The following is an 11541-nucleotide window of genomic DNA, read 5'->3' as shown; positions in this document are numbered from 1 at the left end:
AGCACAAGACCAATCTACAACCTGGGCTTTTAGGACCTCATCCAATGCTCACTGAGGTGAATGGAAGTCACAGGACTAAATGGACATAAAGTGGTGCTAGCCCTCTACACATGCATATATTTCACCTTTACAGGAACAATCTGATCTGAAATTCTGGTCTGCAGATGTGCATCTTAACAATTTGCTTCAAATCTGAACATAGTTATATGTGTTTATTATTTTCCTTCTTTCTCACTTTGCAAAAAGAAAATGCAAATTTTATGACCCCATTGCAAAATGTATATTAGTTATGTGAAAAATTCAGATACATATATGATCAGTTTAAGATAATTAATTATGCACCTAGTGGAGACTAGATTTTGAAACCATTCCCACTTATCACATAAATCAGTATTTGGATGATATTAAAAAAAAGTGTTCTGAGTCATTTCACCCTAAAAGTTAAGTTTTTTTTTTTTTTTTTTTTTACTGAAGCCATATTAATTATGCTCCTTCGGAAGTATTCCTGTCTATAATTTAATTATGCATATAGGACTCATGCTATGCATAGTAAAAATTTTCTGAAAATATATGAATAAAAAGCACTCTGCGTTTAGAGACAGCCATTTTAAGGTTTTTTTAATGGGTAATATAATAAAAAACAACTATGAAACAATGTAATTTTTAAAAAAAAGAATCTTTTGTTTTCATTATATGAACATAAAAGTTGCACCTAAATAAACAACCTATTTTACAATTGTATAACTTTGGTAAAGTTAAATAAACTTTTTTCTAGTTCATTTTCTTCCTTTTGTGAGTGATTGCATGGCTGACCATATCTTAGGTTGGGGTTTTCAAAGGAGTCTAAGGCCTGGTCTACATTTCAAAGTTTTACTGGTATTATTATTTTGATTAGAGGTATGTTTTTTACTCACATAGTTGTACCGATAAAAGCCCTTCTGTGGATGGTATAAAGGTGACTTATATCTGTATCGTTTTTTTCCCCCATCCCATAAAGCATCTTTTACAGATATAACTGCATCTCCACTAGGCAGCTGTCCTTCTTAAACTATGTCAGCACAGCTAAAGCAGTACAACTTTCAAATGAGACATGCTCTGAGGAAGAAGGTACCTAGCTCCCCCTGACTGAAATTCAAGGTAATGTGGTTGCCTAACAATCTTAGGAGCCTTTGAAAATTTCAGAGTTCAGAATTATATGTGAATCTCAGTCCACACTGTGCCTTCTTCCAGCCTCATAGCTACATTCTTACAGATGGCAATGTCAGCATTGTGTGGTGTTTGTTTGCAGAGTGGAGATAGAACCCTATTAAAACGGAGGTTATTAGTATGTGGCAACTTTTTGTTTCTAAATATCCCATTTAAATCTCTTGAATTAAGAGTTTTTCCCTTTAAGAATGATTTTTATCCAGGGTCCTGGTGTCATATGAGACCTTGTACCAGCTTCTAGCCCTAGCTGTGTAATTCACTTATTTGCCTTAGGGTACATTTTCAAGGCTAGTCCTGGGGATTAAGCCATGGAGCTCCTGTGTTGTTTGGCAGGATTTACATAGCTGAATCTTTGCATACCCTTTTGAAAATGTAACCCATTAATTTCTAAGAAAGCCTGCAATCCCTTCAGTCTGTTGGTTGATTGGTATGGTGGCAATATGTGACACCAAAACCAAATATTTCTGATTTTAAAATATAGCTAAAAAAATCTTTATTTTATCAATAGGGAGATTAATTGGTAGAGGCCAAGGCCAATATTTTAGAAAGTTAGATCCTGATCTGAGTACTTCCATTTTTGACTGAAAAACATCTGAAAGGGGTCTTAAACTTTTGTAAAGTTAGCTGCTTCCACGAACTTCTATTACCTATACAAATTGATGTACCCACCATAACAGGAAAGAGGTTTTTAGCCTGAATGCTCTAACCTCTGTACAATAATTTGGTATTGCAACTACTTTTAGGGCTGTGATTTTTGGAAGCAACAGTATAGAAATGCATAACTTAAGTAAGTATGGTATTGGTTAGAATTATACTGATACTACTCTGCAGCCATTTTCTCTTTGTGGAGGCGGCGTTTAGATGAGAGAAGCAGTGACCAGGTCATTCATCTCTAAAGTACACCATTTATTTGGATATTATTATTATATTTAAAGAGGTTATTGCTTTTAAAACACAGGCCACTGGTGAGAGAACTGATGGCAGAGGCATTTGCTATTGAACTAAGCAGTAACAATTTGTTATGTTGCCTAGTGCTATACAGTTTTTTAATCTGAACTACTGCTAGACATCCAGATGTTTGATTGACATTTTTTCAAACATTTGTTTCAAATTAAATAATAATAATCAGAACGTCTTAAATGAATAGGGACTTAACTTTACTTAGTTTAAACATGTAAAAACACAGAGAGAAAAGATAAGGAGATTGGTAGGAATACTGTTATATTTACCATGTAGCAGTAATGTACTTAGTGATTCTATCAGATCAGGTGGACTGTTCATTAGCACAGGGACATGCTATTTCCTTCTCTGCCACTGATTCACTGCATGATTCTGGAGAAGTCACATAACTTTTCTGTGCCTCTATGTATCCATTTATATAATGAATAGAAGAAAATAGGCCGCAAGTATGTTTCAATTTGAAAAGCATATTGGGATCCTGCAATCAAAGATGCCAAACAGACATGCTTCAAATAATTAGATTTTTGCATATTTTCCATTACTGAAACTTATTAAACACCATTTACATTACAAAATGCTAAATATATATGTATAGCAGGACTTGATCTGGGCTTTAATTTAAAATCACCTGAATAAGGAGGGTGACAAAGGCCTCTCTTGGACATTTGAGTATATATTAAACTAAATTAAAATTTTAATAATATTCAACCTTTTGTTCCTCTGAAGCGTATTTCTGCACAGGCTAATAACATCCATAAAGACTAACAGCTTTCTCAACCTTTTGTGACTTTGCAGCTGAGCTATTAGCCAAGTGTTGTCAACAGGTTCTGAAACATATATATATATATATAATTGAATTTATTTATATTCTCAACTGGACCAAGAGCAGGGTTGGCATTTCAAATGTGCCATGCTGAATTTTGTGTCCTGCATATATTTCAGAAGCATCTGAAAGAACATTTTATAACATTTGCAGAATAAAAGCTAAAATAATAAATCTCAAAATTGAATGCAAAATGCAATATTTCTTCTGCATATATAATTTCCATTTTTTCCCCATATTGTAGTGTTGAGTTTCATTGACTAGGAGATGTCCTGAATGTGATATATCATGCCTGACTGAGGCTGAAAACTACTGTATGCCAAAGAAAGAGTCATTATCATTTAAAACCTCTAGCAACAATACAAATGTAATTTTTAATTTCAGGGCCTAATAAGAAGCAAACTGAAGTCAAGGGAAAGACTCCCATTGACTTTAATGGGCTTTGGATCAGGCCTTTTCACTGGTAGTTAAATTTCTCTTCCCCACGCATGACTATAGTAAATGTATGGGCTTTGACTTCAATCTTAAGCACCGATCCAGCAAATACTTATGCATTTGTTTAGCTTTATGCATTGTGAGTAGTTCTTGCAGGATCCCAGACATAGTTGCTTTTTACCTGATGCATAAATACGCATGTCTGATGTGAGAAAAACTTCATGGACTTTTACAGGTGTTAATTAATTGCATTGACAGTACTGAGACTGTACCAGGTGTAAGCCTGTGCAAAGTTCAGTCCAATTGCTGTGACAGAGAATTGTGTAAATCAATGGTCCCTTGGTTGCTAAGAATTTCCTAGTATCCTCTTAAAAGTTAGCCATAGTCTCATCTGATGTGGAAGCAGATCTTACTGCCTGGTAGAGTTACCATCGTGTTTTGGCCAACAATAATGTCTGTGCAAATAGAATCATGGACATAAAAGGTGGAATTTTGAAAAGTCGATGGGACTTGTACTCCTAAACCACTTAGGAACTTTGAAAATCTCATTCCATGTGATGCATTCAAAGAATGCAGTGGAGTCTTTGTGCTACCACAAAATAAAAAATCCGACCCTCACCCCCACCATTTGATGTTCTAATGTTTAGAATTCTTTCATATGGAGATAATCTTACTATTCCAAAACTTACTTTATAAAACCTTAACTGCTCCTGAAGAACTGAGTCTTAAAATTCCAGATGTGGCTTGCTTACTAGGTTATTATCCATTAAATAACTGGCAGTATTAGATCATTTTATTTAGAATATCTAAAGTGTGCAGACAATTTTATGGTCGTGTATACTGAATGCACCTTTTAAAAAAAAATCACATTTGCTTTTGGATTGTATTGGTGAGAAACGGTTAATGTTCTCTGTATGGCTTTGTTTGTTCTTTCCCTTTCTCCTCTTCCCTTTAGATAATATCCAAATAAGACAAACTTGTAAAGCTGTCCTTTATAAGGATTTTTAACTCTTTTAGATACCTCACTCTTTGGAGTTGTCCTAGATCAATACCGCTGAAAGAAAGCAACTGTCCCTTCACACTGGAGAGAACTCAGACTTCAGAGTGCTTTAAATTGCATTCCCTTAGGACTTGTATTCTGGCTTCCGAGAGAAGTGTTGTTGGTACTTAGGTAGGGCTGGTGAAACAGTTTCTGTGCAAAATGTTTTTTGATGGAAAACTGGGGTTTCAATAACAATTTTTTTCATGAAAAATGTGTTTTCTTTTGAAAAATTGATTTTTCATCTAAATCAAATGCTGAAAAAATTTTTGTTCAAAATGTAGATATTTTGCTTTAGCTATTTTGATCCTGTGGCTATGCCTCACAGGAGTTATGGTTCACTTTCCTTCGGTCCCATTCTCTTCTATAGGTTCAACCGCAAGATTAGCTCTCCCATGAGGCACCATGGCAAGGGACTCATGAAGGAACACCATGATGCCTCGTGGGAGATGGTAGACCAGCCTACAGAGGAGAATAGGAGCATAAGGCACCCCAGCAGCATTTCCAAATCAAATTTTTTTTTTGGTCAAAAAAATTAAATTTTTGATTTTCATCAAAATTTTCCACAGGAAAAAGCCGATTCCCCAACCAGCTCTGTATCTGGGTCTACTCAGCACAATCATAGTAAGTGCTAGTTAGCACATCTATTGGCATATTTAACTGAGAGGCCAAGGACTGAATGAGCTTTTTGGCCGACCTACTATCTGAGTTGTCCTAGAGGCAACCCTAACAAATCTGGGGCAAGGCTCTTGGTAGGGCAATCCAGGGTACTTGTGATGCTGCTACTTTAGTTTACTGGGCATGTGGATGAATAAACAAATTCAATTTCCGATACAGACAACCTGGCATCTTTTGCAAAACATCACATTTACTTTTTAAAATAACAACGGAAGCTAATTAGACAGGCGGTATTGAGCCAATTCTTCCAGAATAAGTATCGCATGGTTTTGTTTTCCCAAAACAAATGACATTTCTATAGTTTCTGCTTCCAGTTGTCTGATCTTCTTCCACACTCACCCTCCTTCCCCTGTTTTAATGCTTCCATATAAAGCTTAGCTAGGGGTAGTAGCTGCTTCAAACTAATGCAAAGAGCAGAGTACGACTTTGCATTCCTATCAAGAAATCAATGATATATTAAAGCACTTTTTAATTAGACCACTGTGTTGTGTGGTTCACTCAGAGTTAAAGGAAGATTATCTACTCTACAGCTAAATTATGAGAACCGATGAGGTCTTACTGCGTGGAGAAACTCTCCTTAGTGCAACAAAACAATGAAGTTTTAGGACTCACCTATTTTGAAGAGAATGAATTATTTGAATTAAGGACTATTTTATAAGATAAAACTTGGAGATATCTAATAAGAATGCAAACTCTCATTTAAATAACAATGTATTTTAAAAGAGCAACATCTTCAGACGTAGAGGCCTAAAGTTAGGCACCTAAATAAAAGGGTGCATATTGATCTCAACATGGTGGCAAATTAAGATAGACACCGGGATGGATTTTAAGTAGCAGGCCATACTTTATTAAACTTAAAAGGAGGGAGGGGGGACAATACCTGTTCTATTAGCACTGTAGCTCAAATAGTCCCTAAGAATATGTGCTAACTACTTATGCTAAACAATCTGTTGCACCTTGCATTTAGCTGTGACTCTTGGAGAATCTTTTCCCAGACCGCAAAAAGAGCTCTGTGTGGCTTGAAATCTTGTCCCTCTCACCAGCAGAAGTTGTCACCCAACTCGTCTCTTTCTAACTCATACTCTCACACAACTGACATTTAAAGTGGTTCCAGCAAGGGCATTACTGGGCTTCCACCTTATAAACTATAACTTGGGGTAGACTCCCCTTAGCCTATCCCTAGGACTCAGCTCGCTCATCCTACCAGCACCTCCCTTGTGAGTGGGACAGAGGGTGCTAATGGGGGAGATCTCAGCTTGAGAAGGCCACCAAATCCCCCTCTATCCCCTGAGTGCAAAGCCCATCAGCAAATCACAGGTCTTTTACTTCTGGGAGACATTCCTTTTAGTCTTTTGACTACATTGGAAACCAGCTGCAAGATGCGATGAACTAATATTCTTAGCAAGTCCTATCACTAATTACTGAATCCTTTTCGTATTTAATTTAACCGATCCTCCAGAATACTGAGAAAAAGGCAAAAAGCTCTCTAGGTCTCTGCCAATTTGGTCCTTACATGATGAAATAATTTATTCCTGACTCTAAAACAGGCGATTGGTCAGATTGGCAGTATCCGCAAAACATAGTTCGGAAGCTATCAGCACAGGGAGGAGCTGCTGAAATGGCACAAGAAAAGACTCCGTATGGCCTGGGCTAAGATTTAAATTAATGAAAGGGGAGGGCAAGGGGCCAATCAATTCCCTTCCTGCCACAGCTAGCCAATGAGTGGCTAGAGACTCTGGAGGGGATGTGCTACACCTGCATCCCTCCACCATGTGTGCTCCTCCCCCTGTTCAATTCCTCCATTGAGGAAGGTGGTGGGATTTTCCTAGCTATTAACCATTCCCAGCTCATTTTCCTAATTACAGATTTAGAAGTAAAATTCTCAAAAGTGCCTATCTGTCATAGGAACTGCTGAAAGTCAGTGGGATTTAGGCTCCTAAATCACTCAGGCACTCATGAAAATTGTATTGTTAAGTGCCTAGTTTTAGACATCAACAGCTAAACATTTTGGCCAAGATTCTGGACCCAGATCTTGACCTAGCATAAATTGGTATAGCTCCATTGAAAAAAAATCAATAGAACAATGTTGATTTACACCAGTTGACGATATGGCCCTGAGAGTTCAGTATATTTGACCGTGCATTTCATTTTATTGTTATAATAAAAATAATCACTTCTTTTTCTTGATAACAAGCAGCGTGGGCTAGTGGAAAGTGGCATGCTTTAATAAACAGCAAACAAAAACAATACTTAGAACTTCAATAGCATTTTCATCCAAGTATATGTAAATTTTATTAATAGATTTATTTTGAACAAAGAGTTTTCAACATATCACAGGGTCTAAAAATTGATCTAAAAAAAAGATTTGATGTACAAATTAGTGCACTTCATTTGGCAAACTTCTGCTCTCCTTGCAAAATTAAAAGGAAACAAACAAAATGTTCATTGAAACCTAATACACGAATTATAGCCAGATTTTTAAAGGTGCTTTTGCTTCAGTGGGAGTTAGGTGCCTATGTGCTTTTGAAAATCACACTAAGCACCAACCTGCATCTTTAGGTGCCTAGCTACCTGCTAAAAATCTGCCCCTAACTGCTTAAAAGAAAACAAAGAGAAAAAGTATAACAGGCTGGCAGACTTTTAGACCCAATATAGGAATGCAAGGCTCTTTGGTCACCCTAGGCTCAGGTGCTTATACCCTGCATTAAGATACACAGTAGTTACTGCTCAGTCATGGTTGGGAATAGGTCCAATTAGTTTTGACCAGATAATAAATGGAATGGGAGTCTCTCCTTGGGCTACAGAGCTAGGACAGAGGAGGTCCTTGAGAGAAACCTTAGGCCTTGCTACACTATAAAGTTCAACTGACGCAAGTTACATCAGCATATGACTGCTGAAGTCTGTAGATCACTTGGTTGCATGCACTTGGCTGCTTGCATGAGCATCCTTGTGCCTCACCAGGAGCACTTGCTTCAATGTAAAGAGCAGTGCACTATGGGTAGGTACCCAGTGTCCATCCAGTTCCTGTTGGGACATTTTTGCAGTGCTTTGTGAGATTAGTGACTCGTCCAGGGATTTCTGGGAGCAAAGGTTCCCACCAAGTTCCCACCAAGCCCCTTTCTACATCCCATAATATATTCCACATGCCATAATTTTTGCACAATTTTTAAAAATTCCCAAAGTCCTGTACAGTGCGATTCCATCTCTCCAACATAAGCTTGGAGCCTTCAGAGCTCAGCACAATCCACATGTACATTGCGAATATAGGATGCCTGATTCTCCAGTATTTGTACAGCTTGAGGGAGTATTGCTACAATCGTGATTGCAATGAGAAGGCTTTGAAAATTGCTGAGCACAATAACTGGGTGCTCATGGTGACAGTGAAAAATTGCCAGCCAATCTTCAGAAAGAAAATTAAGCTGTGTTTTATGTTGCATTGCTGCTTTGAATTATCAGTAAAGCGAGGGTGAGTTTGGACACTGACTTATGATCTGGGATAGGAACTCAGCCCATTCACAAAGAGGTTATCAGAAAGGAAAATATTTTTTAAATAAATTCAGTCCTTAAAGGCAGGTCTTAAGTGCAAACATATGAAGAATAGTGGAGGAAAGAAAGAAACATATGGACATTTTAAAATACTGAACTATGAAATGGATAAAAATCATGCTATTTGTTACTGTGGACAGTAACCAAGCAATGCTTACTGTAGTTAAACATACAAAAAAGGTTTAACATGTTAGCAAATGAATATACACAGATTCCAAGGCCAGAAAGGATCACTGTAATCATCTAGTGTGACCTCCTATATAACACAGGCCATAGAATTTCCCAAAAATAGTTTCTTTGAACAAGAGCATCTCTTTTGAAAAACACATATGCAAAAATCCAAATAATCTTTGTATTAAAACATTTTAATGAGTTGTGTTTAAAATTAAGAGTTAAAGTTATGTGATACAGTAAGAAAACAGTAATACACATTCTCAGGTTGAGATGATGACATATACAACTAATTTTTTATTTCAAGAACATGAAAGGCTAGGTCATTTACAGATTTGTATCAATACATCATTTGGCAACTGACTATCTGCAGGCATGCACCTACGAATCAGTCTTGCTGCAAATATAATCTTTGTATTTTCTCAGAGCGTGAAATCCTTTCCATGGTGTTAAAATACTGTCAAAATGCAAAAGCACAGTTAGTGGATGATGTTAACAGGCTACTTGCTGCTCTGAGATGACAGATGGGTATGGAAGAGTGGGGTTTTTTTGTTTGTTTTTTTTGGTAAAATTAAGATTAATAAACTGAATTCACACACAGCTGTGTAGAAGTTACAGCCCATACTATCAGATTCAATAATGTCCTTTTATGATGATTAAATATGCTTTTCCTATGTATCAAGAGCAACATTAAGCACATTTTTTTCTGACAAATATTATGGTTAATTCTCTACTCCTTGTTTTGGTGGCAAAAAGGTGAAAAGAGAGGAAGAGAGGGAGTGCAACCCATGGAAGCTACTCAGCGCTCAGCATGTATGAAAATATGCCTACTGATGTAGCCTACAGTCTTAGAAGCCTAATTTTGGGCTCCCATTTTTTTAAATGGCTATACATCGGAAATATAGTCTTGTGGTTAAAATTACAAGCGGCCAGGTCCTCCATTCTGCATTCTCTTCCAAGATCTGCCATGGACCTTCTATATGACCTCAGGTAAATCATATGGGGTGAGATTTACAAAAGTCTAAGGAAGTTAAGTGCCCAAATCTCAGTGTATTTCAAAAGGAATTAGAGATTCTTTTGAAAATCCCAGAATTAAACTTTTTTTCGTGAAATCCTGGCCCCAGTGAAGTAATTTGCTGTCGACTTCAATAAGGCCAGGATTTCACCCTTTGTGACTGAATTTAATAGGGATATACTTTGCTCTCAGGAGTTTAAGTACGGAACTTCATTCATTATTTTAAAGTGCTTTAAGATCTTCAGATGGAAGGTACTATAGAAATACAAAGTATTCTTATTATATAGTGTATGTCTGTATATAGGTTCATAATTTATTCTGAAGACACATAGTTAAAAATACACTTTCTACAATAGCATACAAGTACTGGTTTATTTAACTTTGAGTTTTACTTTTCATCCTATTTTTGTTTGTTTACCTTTGAAAATCAATACATATATAGATGTATATCCTGTGACAAAGTTCCTTCTCTACCTTGGTGGGTCCTGCACTTATTAACAGATTTGCTCACCTCAAAGATTCACCATGTGGGTCAGGCAACAGCCCAGAGACCTTCCCTTCTGGTAGAAGCCACAATCCAGGTCAATTCCTCCTGTGCCTGATCAGCAGTTGGGAGGTTTGGGGGGAACCCAGGCCCACCCTCTACTCCAGGTTTCAGCCCAGGACCCTGGGGACTGCAGCTGTCTATAGCACCTCTATGATGGATATGGATATGAAAACTTAATGCAAAATTATGTGTCTACTTTAGTATATTAGTTGAGTATGATGTTTAGTAAGGACTTGTGGTCTGATTTTCAGAGATGCTAAATACTCTCAACACACATTCAATTAAACAAGTGTTTTGGGTACTCAGCATATCTGGAAAAAAACCCCCATGAATTTATAGCAATTTCTGATAGTCACATTGTGCTACATCACAGAATATTTTAATATACCAAACAGATTTTATCTCCCTAATAAGCTGAAGTTTTAAATAATTCAGTTTAATCATTTTACAATCACTGATCATTGCATATTTTCACATAAACACATTCTTGGTAAATTATCTCACTAGGGACAATCACTAACTCAGTGGTTACATGTCCTGGTATAATAATAAGGGATGTATCAGGTATAAGCGAAGTGTTAGAATACAGTATTCATAGCTTAATTAGAAGTAACGGAGATAGGCAGCACTGGGTAAGACAGGCATGTGAGAAGATGTATTTGAGATAAGAATTAGTGAAATATGATGATGGAGTTACAGGGCAGAAACAATAGATAATACAAGAGACATCAAAGCAGAAGAGCAATAGACAGAGTTGGTCTGTTGGGTATTAGCTTTTAGCATTTTTAGCTAAAAAGGCTAGAAATCTGTCATCACAAAATATATTTTAAAAATTGTGTGTACTTTTAATACACCAAAATTGTCTATTAAAACTATTAATCTTTCAACTAATTAATGTATTAATGCAAAGACAAATGACCTTAAAGAATCTAAACCCCCAAATAACAGAATGTGCTATTCTAATATAATGTACTATATATAAAAAAACCTGCATTATATTAGAATAATTAGTCTGCCTGCCTTAGTTGGTTCCAGCAAGTTCCTGCTTGTTCTGGAACTACTTCTGTTACCTTACCCAGAGAAAAGGGATCTGCTTAACCTGGGACTAATATATCTGCCTT

General features: G+C 36.7%; 1 protein-coding gene across 16 annotated transcripts in view; it reads right to left on the bottom strand.

Annotated features, from left to right (window-relative positions):
* RBFOX1 (RNA binding fox-1 homolog 1) overlaps positions 1-11541 on the bottom strand; it is a 2636561-nt gene that overhangs the window by 1644110 nt on the left and 980910 nt on the right. The window lies entirely within an intron of this gene.

This window comes from Mauremys reevesii, linkage group 10 (genome assembly GCF_016161935.1).
Source record: "Mauremys reevesii isolate NIE-2019 linkage group 10, ASM1616193v1, whole genome shotgun sequence".
NCBI lineage: Eukaryota > Metazoa > Chordata > Testudines > Geoemydidae > Mauremys > Mauremys reevesii.
This window is presented reverse-complemented; position numbering and strand designations above follow the sequence as displayed.